Source organism: Petromyzon marinus, chromosome 23, assembly GCF_048934315.1.
Source record: "Petromyzon marinus isolate PM22_M1 ecotype Great Lakes invasive population chromosome 23, UKy_Petmar_22M1.pri1.0, whole genome shotgun sequence".
NCBI classification, from domain to species: domain Eukaryota; kingdom Metazoa; phylum Chordata; class Hyperoartia; order Petromyzontiformes; family Petromyzontidae; genus Petromyzon; species Petromyzon marinus.
The window spans coordinates 24,673,911-24,691,984 of record NC_133689.1 but is presented as its reverse complement, the minus strand read 5'-3'; the positions used below and the strand labels follow the sequence as shown (position 1 = coordinate 24,691,984).

Here is an 18,074-nt window from a genome sequence, read left to right as displayed (position 1 = left end):
AGCCACGCTCACCCCTACACCATCCACACTCACCCCTACACCATCCACGTTTACTCCTACAACACCCACGCTCACTCCTGCAACGTCCACGCTCTCTCATACAAAATCCACGCTCACTCCTGCAACATCCACGCTCACCCCTACACCATCCACACTCACCCCTACAATAGCCACGCTCACCCTTACACCATCCACGCTCGCCTCTACAACATCCACGCTCACCCCTACACCATCCACGCTCACCACTACACCATCCACGCTTTCCCCTATACCATCCACACTCACCTCTACACCGTGCATCCTCACTCATACAACATCCACTCTCACCGCTACACCATCCACGTTCACCTTTACAACATCCACTCTCACCCCTATACCATCCACGCTCACCCATACAACATTCACACTCACTCCTGCAACATCCACGCTCACCTCTCCAACATCCATTCTCACCCCGACACCATCCACTCTCACCCCAACACCATCCATGCCCACCCCAACCCCATCCACTCTCACCTCTACAACATCCACGCTCACCCCTACCACATCCACCATCACCCCAACACCATCCACGCTCACCGCTACAACATCCAACCTCACTCCTACACCATCTGCTCTCACTTCTACAACATCCACGCTCACCCCTACACCATCCACGCTTTCCCCTACACCGTCCACGCTTTCCCCTATACCATCCACACTCACATCTACACCGTCCATGCTCACTCATACAACATCCACTCTCACCCCTACACCATCCACGCTCACCTTTACAACATCCACTCTCACCCCTACACCATCCACGCTCACCCCTACAACATCCACGCTCACTCCTGCAACATCCACGCTCACCCCTACACCATCCACGCTCACCCCTACACCATCCACGCTCACCTCTCCAACATCCATACTCACCCCGACACCATCCACTCTCACCCCGACACCATCCACTCTCACCCCCCACACCATCCACGCCCACCCCAACCCCATCCACTCTCACCCCTACAACATCCACGCTCACTCGTACACCATCCACGCTCACCTTTACAACCTCCACGCTCACCTTTACAACCTCCACGCTCACCCCCTACACCATTTACGCTCACCCCTACACCATCCACGCTCACCCCTACACCATCCACGCTCAATCCTACACCATCCAAGCTCACCCCTACACCATCCACGCTCACCCCCTACAATAGCCACGCTCACCCCTACACCATCCACGCTCACGCCTACAACATTCACGCTCACTCCTGCAATATCCACACTCACCCCTGCAACATCCACGCTCACCCCCTACACCATCTACGCTCACTCCTACATCATCAATGCTCACCTTTACAACGTCCACGCTCACCCCTACACCATCCACGCTCACCCCTACACCATCCACGTTTACTCCTACAACACCCACGTTCACTCCTGCAACATCCACGCTCACCCCTACACCATCCACGCTCACCCCTACAATAGCCACGCTCACCCCTACACCATCCACGCTCACCTCTACAACATCCACACTCACCTCTACACCATCCACCCTCACCCCGACAACATCCACGCTCACCCCTACAACATCCACCCACACCCCAACACCATCCACGCTCACCGCTACAACATCCACCCTCACTCCTACACCATCTACGCTCACTTCTACAACATCCACGCTCACCCCTACACCATCCACCCTCACCTTTACAACATCCACTCTCACCCCTACACCATCCACGCCCACCCCTACAACATCCACGCTCACTCCTACAACATCCACGCTCACCCCTACACAATCCACGCTCACCTCTCCAACATCCATACTCACCCCGACACCATCCACTCTCACCCCAACACCATCCACGCCCACCCCAACCCCATCCACTCTAACCCCTACAACATCCACGCTCACTCCTACACCATCCATGCTCACCTTTACAAAGTCTATGCTCACCCCTACACCATCCACGCTCACCCCTACACCATCCACGTTTACTCCTACAACACCCACGCTCACTCCTGCAACATCCACGCTCACCTCGCCAACATCCACACTCACCCCAACACCATCCACGCTCACCCCAACCCCATTCACTCTCACCCCTACAACATCCACGCTCACTCCACCATCCATGCTCACCTTTACAACCCCCACTCTAACGCCCTACACCATCTATGCTCACTCCTACATCATCCATGCTCACCTTTACAACGTCCACGCTCACCCCTACACCATCCACGCTCACCCCAACCCCATTCACTCTCACCCCTACAACATCCACGCTCACTCCACCATCCATGCTCACCTTTACAACCCCCACTCTAACGCCCTACACCATCTATGCTCACTCCTACATCATCCATGCTCACCTTTACAACGTCCACGCTCACTCCTACACCATCCAAGCTCACCCCTACACCATCCACGCTCACCCCTACAATAGCCGCGCTCACCCCTACACCATCCACGCTCACCCCTACAACATTCACGCTCACTCCTGCAATATCCACGCTCACCCCTGCAACATCCACGCTCACCCCCTAACCATCTACGCTCACTCCTACATCATCCATGCTCACCTTTACAATGTCCACGCTCACCCCTACACCATCCACACTCACCCCTACACCATACACGTTTACTCCTACAACACCCACGCTCACTCCTTCAACATCCACGCTCTCTCATACAAAATACACGCTCACTCCTGCAACATCCACACTCACCCCTACACCATCCACGCTCACCCCTACAATAGCCACGCTCACCTTTACACCATCCACGCTCGCCTCTACAACATCCACGCTCACCCCTACACCATCCACGCTCACCACTACACCATCCACGCTTTCCCCTATACCATGCACACTCACATCTACACCGTCCATGCTCACTCATACAACATCCACTCTCACCCCTACACCTTCCACTCTCACCTTTACAACATCCACTCTCACCCCTACACCATCCACGCTCACCCCTACAACATCCACGCTCACTCCTGCAACATCCACGCTCACCCCTACACCATCCACGCTCACCCCTACACCATCCACGCTCACCTCTCCAACATCCATACTCACCCCGACACCATCCACTCTCACCCCGACACCATCCACTCTCACCCCCCACACCATCCACGACCACCCCAACCCCATCCACTCTCACCCCTACAACATCCACGCTCACCTTTACAACCTCCACGCTCACCCCCTACACCATCTACGCTCACCTCTACACCATCCACGCTCACCCCTACACCATCCACGCTCACTCCTACACCATCCAAGCTCACCCCTACACCATCCACGCTCACCCCTACAATAGCCACGCTCACCCCTACACCATCCACGCTCACCCCTACAATAGCCACGCTCACCCCTACACCATTCACGCTCACCTCTACAACATCCACGCTCACCCCTACACAATCCACGCTCACCACTACACCATCCACGCTTTCCCCTATACCATCCACACATCTACACCGTCCATGCTCACTCATACAACATCCACTCTCACCCCTACACCATCCACGCTCACCTTTACAATATCCACTCTCACCCCTACACCATCCACTCTCACCCCTACAACATCCACGCTCACTCCTTCAACATCCACGCTCACCTCTCCAACATCCATTCTCACCCCGACACCATCCACTCTCAACCCAACACCATCCACGCCCACCCCAACCCCATCCACTCTCACCCCTACAACATCCACGCTCACCCCTACCACATCCACCATCACCCCAACACCATCCACGCTCACCGCTACAACATCCAACCTCACTCCTACACCATCTACTCTCACTTCTACAACATCCACGCTCACCCCTACACCATCCACCCTCACCCCACAACATCCACTCTCACCCCTACACCTTCCACGCTCACCTTTATAACATCCACTCTCACCCCTACACCATCCACGCTCACCCCTACAACATCCACGCTCACTCCTGCAACATCCACGCTCACCCCAACACCATCCACGCTCACCTTTACAATGTCCACGCTCACTCCTATACCATCCACGCTCACGCCTACACCATCCACGCTCACCCCTACACCATCCACGCTCACCCCTACACCATCCACGTTTACTCCTACAACACCCACGCTCACTCCTACAACTTCCACGCTCACCTCGCCAACATCCACACTCTCCCCAACACCATCCACACTCACCCCAACCCCATTCACTCTCACCCCTACAACATCCACGCTCACTCCACCATCCATGCTCACCTTTACAACCCCCACTCTCACGCCCTACACCATCTATGCTCACTCCTACATCATCCATGCTCACCTTTACAACGTCCACGCTCACTCCTACACCATCCAAGCTCACCCCTACACCATCCACGCTCACCCCTACAATAGCCACGCTCACCCCTACACCATCCACGCTCACCCCTACAACATTCACGCTCACTCCTGCAATATCCACGCTCACCCCTGCAACATCCACGCTCACCCCCTAACCATCTACGCTCACTCCTACATCATCCATGCTCACCTTTACAATGTCCACGCTCACCCCTACACCATCCACACTCACCCCTACACCATCCACGTTTACTCCTACAACACCCACGCTCACTCCTGCAACATCCACGCTCTCTCATACAAAATACACGCTCACTCCTGCAACATCCACACTCACCCCTACACCATCCACGCTCACCCCTACAATAGCCACTCTCACCCCTACACCATCCACGCTCACCCCTACAACATCCACGCTCACTCCTGCAACATCCACGCTCACCCCTACACCATCCACGCTCACCCCTACACCATCCACGCTCACCTCTCCAACATCCATACTCACCCCGGCACCATCCACTCTCACCCCGACACCATCCACTCTCACCCCCCACACCATCCACGACCACCCCAACCCCATCCACTCTCACCCCTACAACATCCACGCTCACCTTTACAACCTCCACGCTCACCCCCTACACCATTTACGCTCACCCCTACACCATCCACGCTCACCCCTACACCATCCACGCTCACTCCTACACCATCCAAGCTCACCCCTACACCATCCACGCTCACCCCTACAATAGCCACGCTCACCCCTACACCATCCACGCTCACCCCTACAATAGCCACGCTCACCCCTACACCATTCACGCTCACCTCTACAACATCCACGCTCACCCCTACACAATCCACGCTCACCACTACACCATCCACGCTTTCCCCTATACCATCCACACATCTACACCGTCCATGCTCACTCATACAACATCCACTCTCACCCCTACACCATCCACGCTCACCTTTACAACATCCACTCTCACCCCTACACCATCCACTCTCACCCCTACAACATCCACGCTCACTCCTGCAACATCCACGCTCACCTCTCCAACATCCATTCTCACCCCGACACCATCCACTCTCAACCCAACACCATCCACGCCCACCCCAACCCCATCCACTCTCACCCCTACAACATCCACGCTCACCCCTACCACATCCACCATCACCCCAACACCATCCACGCTCACCGCTACAACATCCAACCTCACTCCTACACCATCTACTCTCACTTCTACAACATCCACGCTCACCCCTACACCATCCACCCTCACCCCACAACATCCACTCTCACCCCTACACCATCCACGCTCACCTTTATAACATCCACTCTCACCCCTACACCATCCACGCTCACCCCTACAACATCCACGCTCACTCCTGCAACATCCACGCTCACCCCAACACCATCCACGCTCACCTTTACAATGTCCACTCTCACTCCTATACCATCCAAGCTCACGCCTACACCATCCACGCTCACCCCTACACCATCCACGCTCACTCCTACACCATCCACGCTCACCCCTACACCATTCACGCTCACCCCTACCACATCCACGCTCACCCCCACCACATCCACTCTCACCCCTACACCATCCACGCTCACCACTACACCATCCATGCTTTCCCCTATACCATGCACACTCACCTCTACACCGTGCATGCTCACTCATACAACATCCACTCTCACCACTACACCATCCACGCTCACCCCTACAATAGCCACTCTCACCCCTACACCATCCACGCTCACCCCTACAACATCCACGCTCACTCCTGCAACATCCACGCTCACCCCTACACCATCCACGCTCACCCCTACACCATCCACGCTCACCTCTCCAACATCCATACTCACCCCGGCACCATCCACTCTCACCCCGACACCATCCACTCTCACCCCCCACACCATCCACGACCACCCCAACCCCATCCACTCTCACCCCTACAACATCCACGCTCACCTTTACAACCTCCACGCTCACCCCCTACACCATTTACGCTCACCCCTACACCATCCACGCTCACCCCTACACCATCCACGCTCACTCCTACACCATCCAAGCTCACCCCTACACCATCCACGCTCACCCCTACAATAGCCACGCTCACCCCTACACCATCCACGCTCACCCCTACAATAGCCACGCTCACCCCTACACCATTCACGCTCACCTCTACAACATCCACGCTCACCCCTACACAATCCACGCTCACCACTACACCATCCACGCTTTCCCCTATACCATCCACACATCTACACCGTCCATGCTCACTCATACCACATCCACTCTCACCCCTACACCATCCACGCTCACCTTTACAACATCCACTCTCACCCCTACACCATCCACTCTCACCCCTACAACATCCACGCTCACTCCTGCAACATCCACGCTCACCTCTCCAACATCCATTCTCACCCCGACACCATCCACTCTCAACCCAACACCATCCACGCCCACCCCAACCCCATCCACTCTCACCCCTACAACATCCACGCTCACCCCTACCACATCCACCATCACCCCAACACCATCCACGCTCACCGCTACAACATCCAACCTCACTCCTACACCATCTACTCTCACTTCTACAACATCCACGCTCACCCCTACACCATCCACCCTCACCCCACAACATCCACTCTCACCCCTACACCATCCACGCTCACCTTTATAACATGCACTCTCACCCCTACACCATCCACGCTCACCCCTACAACATCCACGCTCACTCCTGCAACATCCACGCTCACCCCAACACCATCCACGCTCACCTTTACAATGTCCACTCTCACTCCTATACCATCCAAGCTCACGCCTACACCATCCACGCTCACCCCTACACCATCCACGCTCACTCCTACACCATCCACGCTCACCCCTACACCATTCACGCTCACCCCTACCACATCCACGCTCACCCCCACCACATCCACTCTCACCCCTACACCATCCACGCTCACCACTACACCATCCATGCTTTCCCCTATACCATGCACACTCACCTCTACACCGTGCATGCTCACTCATACAACATCCACTCTCACCACTACACCATCCACGCTCACCTTTACAACATCCACTCTCACCCCTACACCATCCACGCTCACCCCTACAACATTCACGCTCACTCCTGCAACATTCACGCTCACCCCTGCAACATCAACGCTCACCTCGCCAACATCCACACTCACCCTAACACCATCCACGCCCACCCCAACCCCATTCACTCTCACCCCTACAACATCCACGCTCACTCCTACACCATCCATGCTCACCTTTACAACCTCCACGCTCACCCCCTACACCATCTACACTCACTCCTACATCATCCATGCTCACTTTTACAACGTCCATGCTCACCCCTACACCATCCACGCTCACCCCTACACCATCCACGTTTTCTCCTACAACACCCACGCTCACTCCTGCAACATCCACGCTCACCCCTACACCATCCACCCTCACCCCTTCAACATCCACGCTCTCTCATACAAAATCCACGCTCACTCCTGCAACTTCCACGCTCACCCCAACACCATCCACGCTCACCCCTACAATAGCCACGCTCACCCCTACACCATTCACGCTCACCTCTACACCATCCACGCTTTCCCCTATACCATCCACACATCTACACCGTCCATGCTCACTCATACAACATCCACTCTCACCCCTACACCATCCACGCTCACCTTTACAACATCCACTCTCACCCCTACACCATCCACTCTCACCCCTACAACATCCACGCTCACTCCTGCAACATCCACGCTCACCTCTCCAACATCCATTCTCACCCCGACACCATCCATTCTCACCCCAACACCATCCACGCCCACCCCAACCCCATCAACTCTCACCCCTACAACATCCACGCTCACCCCTACCACATCCACCATCACCCCAACACCATCCACGCTCACCGCTACAACATCCAACCTCACTCCTACACCATCTACTCTCACTTCTACAACATCCACGCTCACTCCTACACCATCCACGCTCACCCCTACCACATCCACGCTCACCCCCACCACATCCACTCTCACCCCTACACCATCCACGCTCACCACTACACCATCCATGCTTTCCCCTATACCATGCACACTCACCTCTACACCGTGCATGCTCACTCATACAACATCCACTCTCACCACTACACCATCCACGCTCACCTTTACAACATCCACTCTCACCCCTACACCATCCACGCTCACCCCTACAACATTCACGCTCACTCCTGCAACATTCACGCTCACCCCTGCAACATCAACGCTCACCTCGCCAACATCCACACTCACCCTAACACCATCCACGCCCACCCCAACCCCATTCACTCTCACCCCTACAACATCCACGCTCACTCCTACACCATCCATGCTCACCTTTACAACCTCCACGCTCACCCCCTACACCATCTACACTCACTCCTACATCATCCATGCTCACTTTTACAACGTCCATGCTCACCCCTACACCATCCACGCTCACCCCTACACCATCCACGTTTTCTCCTACAACACCCACGCTCACTCCTGCAACATCCACGCTCACCCCTACACCATCCTACCTCACCCCTTCAACATCCACGCTCTCTCATACAAAATCCACGCTCACTCCTGCAACTTCCACGCTCACCCCAACACCATCCACGCTCACCCCTACAATAGCCACGCTCACCCCTACACCATTCACGCTCACCTCTACACCATCCACGCTTTCCTCTATACCATCCACACATCTACACCGTCCATGCTCACTCATACAACATCCACTCTCACCCCTACACCATCCACGCTCACCTTTACAACATCCACTCTCACCCCTACACCATCCACGCTCACTCCTGCAACATCCACGCTCACCTCTCCAACATCCATTCTCACCCCAACACCATCCACGCCCACCCCAACCCCATCAACTCTCACCCCTACAACATCCACGCTCACCCCTACCACATCCACCATCACCCCAACACCATCCACCATCACCCCAACACCATCCACGCTCACCGCTACAACATCCAACCTCACTCCTACACCATCTACTCTCACTTCTACAACATCCACGCTCACCCCTACACCATCCACCCTCACCCCACAACATCCACTCTCACCCCTACACCATCCACGCTCACCTTGACAACTTCCACTCTCACCCCTACACCATCCACGCTCACCCCTACAACATCCAAGCTCACTCCTGCAACATCCACGCTCACCCCTACACCATCCACGATCACTTCTCCAACATCCATACTCACCCCGACACCATCCACTCTCACCCCGACATCATCCACTCTCACCCCGACACCATCCACTCTCACCCCAACACCATCCACGCCACACCCAACCCCATCCATTCTCATCCCTACAACATCCACGCTCACCCCTACACCATCCACGCTCATCCCTACACCATCCACGCTCATCCCTACACCATCCACGCTCACCCCTACACCATCCACGCTCACTCCTACACCATCCACGCTCACCCCTACACCATCCACGCTCACCCCTACCACATCCACGCTCACCCCCACCACATCCACTCTCACCCCTACACCATCCACGCTCACCACTACACCATCCATGCTTTCCCCTATACCATGCACACTCACCTCTACACCGTGCATGCTCACTCATACAACATCCACTCTCACCACTACACCATCCACGCTCACCTTTACAACATCCACTCTCACCCCTACACCATCCACGCTCACCCCTACAACATTCACGCTCACTCCTGCAACATTCACGCTCACCCCTGCAACATCAACGCTCACCTCGCCAACATCCACACTCACCCTAACACCATCCACGCCCACCCCAACCCCATTCACTCTCACCCCTACAACATCCACGCTCACTCCTACACCATCCATGCTCACCTTTACAACCTCCACGCTCACCCCCTACACCATCTACACTCACTCCTACATCATCCATGCTCACTTTTACAACGTCCATGCTCACCCCTACACCATCCACGCTCACCCCTACACCATCCACGTTTTCTCCTACAACACCCACGCTCACTCCTGCAACATCCACGCTCACCCCTACACCATCCTACCTCACCCCTTCAACATCCACGCTCTCTCATACAAAATCCACGCTCACTCCTGCAACTTCCACGCTCACCCCAACACCATCCACGCTCACCCCTACAATAGCCACGCTCACCCCTACACCATTCACGCTCACCTCTACACCATCCACGCTTTCCTCTATACCATCCACACATCTACACCGTCCATGCTCACTCATACAACATCCACTCTCACCCCTACACCATCCACGCTCACCTTTACAACATCCACTCTCACCCCTACACCATCCACGCTCACTCCTGCAACATCCACGCTCACCTCTCCAACATCCATTCTCACCCCAACACCATCCACGCCCACCCCAACCCCATCAACTCTCACCCCTACAACATCTACGCTCACCCCTACCACATCCACCATCACCCCAACACCATCCACCATCACCCCAACACCATCCACGCTCACCGCTACAACATCCAACCTCACTCCTACACCATCTACTCTCACTTCTACAACATCCACGCTCACCCCTACACCATCCACCCTCACCCCACAACATCCACTCTCACCCCTACACCATCCACGCTCACCTTGACAACTTCCACTCTCACCCCTACACCATCCACGCTCACCCCTACAACATCCAAGCTCACTCCTGCAACATCCACGCTCACCCCTACACCATCCACGATCACTTCTCCAACATCCATACTCACCCCGACACCATCCACTCTCACCCCGACATCATCCACTCTCACCCCGACACCATCCACTCTCACCCCAACACCATCCACGCCACACCCAACCCCATCCATTCTCATCCCTACAACATCCACGCTCACCCCTACACCATCCACGCTCATCCCTACACCATCCACGCTCATCCCTACACCATCCACGCTCACCCCTACACCATCCACGCTCACTCCTACACCATCCACGCTCACCCCTACACCATCCACGCTCACCCCTACCACATCCACGCTCACCCCCACCACATCCACTCTCACCCCTACACCATCCACGCTCACCACTACACCATCCATGCTTTCCCCTATACCATGCACACTCACCTCTACACCGTGCATGCTCACTCATACAACATCCACTCTCACCACTACACCATCCACGCTCACCTTTACAACATCCACTCTCACCCCTACACCATCCACGCTCACCCCTACAACATTCACGCTCACTCCTGCAACATTCACGCTCACCCCTGCAACATCAACGCTCACCTCGCCAACATCCACACTCACCCTAACACCATCCACGCCCACCCCAACCCCATTCACTCTCACCCCTACAACATCCACGCTCACTCCTACACCATCCATGCTCACCTTTACAACCTCCACGCTCACCCCCTACACCATCTACACTCACTCCTACATCATCCATGCTCACTTTTACAACGTCCATGCTCACCCCTACACCATCCACGCTCACCCCTACACCATCCACGTTTTCTCCTACAACACCCACGCTCACTCCTGCAACATCCACGCTCACCCCTACACCATCCTACCTCACCCCTTCAACATCCACGCTCTCTCATACAAAATCCACGCTCACTCCTGCAACTTCCACGCTCACCCCAACACCATCCACGCTCACCCCTACAATAGCCACGCTCACCCCTACACCATTCACGCTCACCTCTACACCATCCACGCTTTCCTCTATACCATCCACACATCTACACCGTCCATGCTCACTCATACAACATCCACTCTCACCCCTACACCATCCACGCTCACCTTTACAACATCCACTCTCACCCCTACACCATCCACTCTCACCCCTACAACATCCACGCTCACTCCTGCAACATCCACGCTCACCTCTCCAACATCCATTCTCACCCCGACACCATCCATTCTCACCCCAACACCATCCACGCCCACCCCAACCCCATCAACTCTCACCCCTACAACATCCACGCTCACCCCTACCACATCCACCATCACCCCAACACCATCCACGCTCACCGCTACAACATCCAACCTCACTCCTACACCATCTACTCTCACTTCTACAACATCCACGCTCACCCCTACACCATCCACCCTCACCCCACAACATCCACTCTCACCCCTACACCATCCACGCTCACCTTGACAACTTCCACTCTCACCCCTACACCATCCACGCTCACCCCTACAACATCCAAGCTCACTCCTGCAACATCCACGCTCACCCCTACACCATCCACGATCACTTCTCCAACATCCATACTCACCCCGACACCATCCACTCTCACCCCGACATCATCCACTCTCACCCCGACACCATCCACTCTCACCCCAACACCATCCACGCCACACCCAACCCCATCCATTCTCATCCCTACAACATCCACGCTCACCCCTACACCATCCACGCTCATCCCTACACCATCCACGCTCATCCCTACACCATCCACGCTCACTCCTACACCATCCACGTTTACTCCTACAACACCCACGCTCACTCCGGCAACATCCACGCTCACCCCTACACCATCCACACTCACCCCTACAACATCCACGCTCACCCCTACAATAGCCACGCTCACCCTTACACCATCCACGCTCACCTCTACAACATCCACGCTCACCCCTACACCATCCACGCTCACCACTACGCCATCCACGCTTTCCCCTATACCATCCACACTCACATCTACACTGTCCATGCTCACTCATACAACATCCACTCTCACCCCTACACCATCCACGCTCACCTTTACAACATCCACTCTCAACCCTACACCATCCACGCTCACCCCTACAACATCCACGCTCACTCCTGCAACATCCACGCTCACTCCTACACCATCCATGCTCACCTCTCCAACATCCATACTCACCCCGACACCATCCACTCTCACCGCGACACCATCCACGCTCACTCCTACACCATCCACGCTCACCTTTACAACCTCCACGCTCGCCTTTACAACCTACACGCTCACCCCCTACACCATCTTCGCTCACTCCTGCAACATCCACTCTCGCCCCTACAATATCCACGCTCACCCCTACACCAGCCACGCTCACCCCTACACCATCCACGCTCACTCCTACACCAGCCACTCTCACCTCTCCAACATCCATACTCACCCCGACACCATCCACTCTCACCGCGACACCATCCACTCTCACACCCCACTCCATCCACGCCCCCTTCTTGGGTGTCTGTATATACATCTGGGGTTATGTGTTTCCTCTCTCTCGTAAATTTAGCTCTTCTGTACCTGATGATGACTGCTTGTGTTGCAACCGAAACGTCGTACGCTATTGTTATTTTATTATTTTTTATTTATACGTGACTTTACCGAAAAAAACAAAGAGTAATTCTTGCAGTCACGAAAGCTTCGAATCAAGTCATCCAGACTGTTTGATGCCACTCTTTTGGGGATCAACCAGGAGCACAGAATAAAGGTTTTATGAGCGATGACCTCCAAAAGTATAGTTGAATGTTGATTGTTTTATACATCTGAATGTGCGACAGGTCTTTCCAAGCATGGCCTACGACCATATCACCCTGAATGCGCCCGATCTCGTCTGATCTCGGAAACTAAGCAGGGTCGAGTCTGGTTAGTACTTGGATGGGAGACTGCCTGGGAATAGCAGGTGTTGTATGCTTTTGTTTACTTGGATCTGGATGGCTCGCTTTTTACACTTCGACTCATCCAGTGAGTGCACCTGCCAATTTCACGTCGATATGGTGTACTGCATTGGGATCAATATTTTCTTGTAAAATAATGTTTGATGCCACTCTTTTGGGGCTCAACCAGGAGCTCAGAAACAGGTCCCTGCAGGGTGGGCTGGTAGGACAAGTCTCTGCGCTGTCTATTACTGATTTTATACACCCAACAGCACGAGATTTCACTTCGTTAAAGTATTGAAAGGGGACGGACGGACGTACGGACACATTAATCTATTGCAGGCTGGTACACTCAGTTTACAACTTCGTTCCTACCAGTATAAAGGTTTTTTGAGCGATGACCTCCAGAAGTAAAGTTGAATGTTGATTGTTTTATACATCTGAATGTGCGACAGGTCTTTCCAAGCATGGCCTACGACCATATCACCCTGAATGCGCCCGATCTCGTCTGATCTCGGAAGCTAAGCACGGTCGAGTCTGGTTAGTACTTGGATGGGAGACTGCCTGGGAATACCAGGTGTTGTAGGCTTTTGTATATTTGGATCTGGATGGGTCGCTTTTTACACTTCCACTCATCCAGTGAGTGCACCTGCCAATTTCACATCGATATGGTGTACTGCATTGGGATCAATATTTTCTCGTAAAATACTGTTTGATACCACTCTTTCGAGGCTAAACCAGGAGCTCAGAATAAACGTTTTCATGAGCGATAACCTCCAGTAGTATAGTTGAATGTTGATTGTTTTATACATATGAGTGTTCGACAGGTCTCTGCAAGCACGGCCTACGTCCATATCACCCTGAATGCGCCCGAACTCGTCTGATCTCGGAAGCTAAGCAGGGTCGAGCCTGGTTAGTACTTGGATGCGAGACTGCCTGGGAATACCTGGTGTTGTAGGCTTTTGCATTGTTATATCTGGATGGGTCGCTTTTTACACTTCGACTCATCCAGACTGTTTGATGCCACTCTTTCGGGGCTCAACCAGGAGCTCAGAATATAAGTATTCATGAACGATGATTTCCAGAAATATAGTTGAACTTTAATTGTTTCATACATCTGAATGTGCGACAGGTGTGTGCAAGCATGGCCTACGACCATATCACCCTGAATGCGCCCAATCTTGTCTGATCTCGGAAGCTAAGCAGGGTCGAGCATGGTGAGTACTTGGATGGCAGACTGCCTAGGAACACCAGGTGTTGTAGGATTTTGTATTTTTGGATCTGGATGGGTCGCTTTTTACACTTCGACTCATCCAGTGAGTGCACGTGCCAATTTCACGTCGATATGGTGTACTGCATTGGGATCAATATTTTATCGTAAAATAATGTTTGATGCCACTCTTTCGGGGCTCAACCAGGAGCTCAGAATAAAGGTTTTATGAGCGATGACCTCCAGAAGTATAGTTGAATGTTGATTGTTTTATACATCTGAATGTGCGACAGGTCTTTCCAAGCATGGCCTACGACCATATCACCCTGAATGCGCCCGATCTCGTCTAATCTCGGAAGCTAAGCAGAGTCGAGCCTGGTTAGTACTTGGATGGGAGACTGCCTGGGAATACCAGGTGTTGTAGGCTTTTGCATTGTTGTATCTGGATGGGTCGCTTTTTACACTTCGACTCATCCAGTGAGTGCACCTGCCAATTTCACGTCGATATGGTGTACTGCATTGGGATCAATATTTTATTGTAAAATACTGTTTGATGCTACTCATTCGGGGCTAAACCAGGAGCTCAGAATAAACGTTTTCATGAGCGATGACGCCGACGTGTTCAGTGAGCACGATTCGGATGTGGGCCGGACTGACCTTCTTAAGCACCAAATTGGCACCGGTGCCGCCCAACCAATTAAACTCCCCACATACCGAGTGGGCGCGCCTGAACGGGCCCAGATTAAAGATGCCATCGTGGAAATGCTCCGAGATAACATAATCCAGCCCTCAGCTAGCCCCTGGTCTGCCCCGGTGGTACTGGTGATGAAAAAGGATGGGTCGACCCGGTTTTGTGTTGATTACCGAAAGTTGAACGCAGTCACCCTCGGCGATGCCTTCCCCATCCCCCGCATCGATGACACCTTTGACAGCCTCACGGTGGCGCGGTATTTTTCCACCCTCGATCTAGCATCCGGGTACTGGCAGGTGGATATGGCGGAGGAGGATCGGCCAATGACTGCATTTACCAAACCGATGGGACTGTTTGAGTTTCGGATACTCCCGTTCGGACTCACTAATGTGCCTGCGACGTTCCAGTGGTTGATGGAGCTGGTGATGCGGGGCTTGCAGTGGGAACAGTGCCTAATTTACCTGGATGACGTGATAGTGTTCAGTATATCTCTGTCTGAGGACTGGTCCAGGTTATGAGAGGTGTTCCAGCGACTGCGAGCCGCCCATCTCAAACTCAAGCCACGTAAGTGTTATGTTGCGCAGCACAAGGTGGGGTACCTTGGACACCGAATCAGCGAGGCAGGGTTGCGCACCGATCCGGAGAAGGTACGCGCCATAGTGGAATGGCCATGGCCAAGGAACCTGACGGAGATCAGGTCATTCTTGGGGCTCGCCACCTATTATCATCGATTTGTAAAGGGATTCAGCGAGATTGCACGCCCCCTCACCCAACTCACTTCCCCTAAGAACCCTTATCAGTGGACGGAGGCCGCCTGACGGCCTTCACCACCCTCAAAGACCACCTCACCCATACCCCCACCCTGGCTTTCCTGGATTTTTCCACCGATTTGATTTTGGACACCGACGCCTGCAGCTATGAGCTGGGCGCGGTGTTGTCACAGGTGCAGGATGGGATGGAGCGGGCCATCGCATACGCCAGCTGGACCCTGAGCAGGGCCGAGCTGAACTATTGCGTGACCCGTCAGGAACTGTATGCCGTGATCTTCACATGTAAACAGTTCTGGCCGTATTTGTATGGCAGAAAATGTCGGGTGCGGAGTGACCATTATGCTCTGCAGCTCCATCTCACATTCAAGAAACCGCGGGGGCAGATGACCCGATGGCTGGCGCAGCTGCAGGAATACAACCTGCAGATCGAGTACCGGGCTGGGCGGATGCACGAAAATGTGGACACCTTGTCGAGGCAGCCCATGGTGTGCGCCGAGACGAGGGCGGAGGAGGCCTGCCCATGCTTCATGGGGGACGCTGCCAACAGGCAACGCCCCCCCGGGAGCGCACTGAGACCCCCCTCTCACGAGAGAGAGTGCAGTATGCGCCGCGGAGACCCCTACAGAAGGAGCCGACGGACTGCCCCACCCTGACCGGGCGGATCCAAGAGGACGTCAGCTGTGCCTTCCTGGGCCTGGACGACGAGCAGTTGAGACAGACCCAGCAACGGGACCCGGATCTGGCGGCAGTGGAAGCGGCCCTGCGGGAAAAGAAGAGCACCCTACCAGGACCCTGGAGTGGTTTGTATGCCCGGTTGTGTGTGCAGAACGGGGTGGTAAGAGGGTGCATCTGTGTTCCCGCCCAGGTGCGACCCCAGCTGCTATGGCTGGTGCACGACCACCTGCTCGGGGGCCATGATGGGGAACGGCGCACTAGGGAGACCCTGCGTCGCCAATATCTCTGGCCCAAATTGGCGCAAGACGTGGCCGCCTGGGTACAGGGCTGCCGCGCGTGTCAGCAATGTGGGCCGAAAGCGGCGCAATATCAGGTACCCCTGAGGCCGTTCCGCGTCAGTCGGACAAACCAGCTGGTTGGGATCGACCTACAGGGGCCATTTCCGCGATCCCACCGGTGGAGTATTTCGCACGCTATCCCGTGGCGGTGGCCATCCCCGATAAGACGGCCCTTGTGGTGGCCTGGGCATTCGTGGAGCACTACGTACTTAAGCACGGGATCTCCGAATGGGTCATTACCGAGCAAGGTAGTGAGTTCGAGGCAGAGCTGTTTCAGGTGCTGTGCCGCGAGTTCGGAATCCAGAAGGACCGAACCACGGCGTACCACCCCCAGGTGAACGGTATGGTGGAGCGTATGAACCAGACCTTAGCTGGGAAGCTCAAATGCATGG

The 18,074-nt window shown here is 54.6% G+C and overlaps 4 non-coding genes and 1 pseudogene across 4 annotated transcripts; all 5 read left to right on the top strand.

Moving 5' to 3' along the window:
* The first annotated feature begins 13,917 nt into the window (after positions 1-13,917).
* Positions 13,918-14,036, top strand: LOC142927779 (5S ribosomal RNA). Its single transcript, XR_012944703.1, has one exon. It is a non-coding gene; the product is annotated as a 5S ribosomal RNA (ribosomal RNA).
* Positions 14,037-14,468: 432 nt separating this feature from the next.
* On the top strand, positions 14,469-14,587 carry LOC142926080 (5S ribosomal RNA). The gene has a single exon (XR_012943005.1). It is a non-coding gene; the product is annotated as a 5S ribosomal RNA (ribosomal RNA).
* A 253-nt stretch (positions 14,588-14,840) lies between these two features.
* On the top strand, positions 14,841-14,959 carry LOC142927393 (5S ribosomal RNA). Its single transcript, XR_012944318.1, has one exon. It is a non-coding gene; the product is annotated as a 5S ribosomal RNA (ribosomal RNA).
* Positions 14,960-15,145: 186 nt separating this feature from the next.
* Positions 15,146-15,264, top strand: LOC142928578 (5S ribosomal RNA; annotated as a pseudogene).
* Positions 15,265-15,516: 252 nt separating this feature from the next.
* On the top strand, positions 15,517-15,635 carry LOC142926716 (5S ribosomal RNA). The gene has a single exon (XR_012943640.1). It is a non-coding gene; the product is annotated as a 5S ribosomal RNA (ribosomal RNA).
* Positions 15,636-18,074: the final 2,439 nt, after the last annotated feature.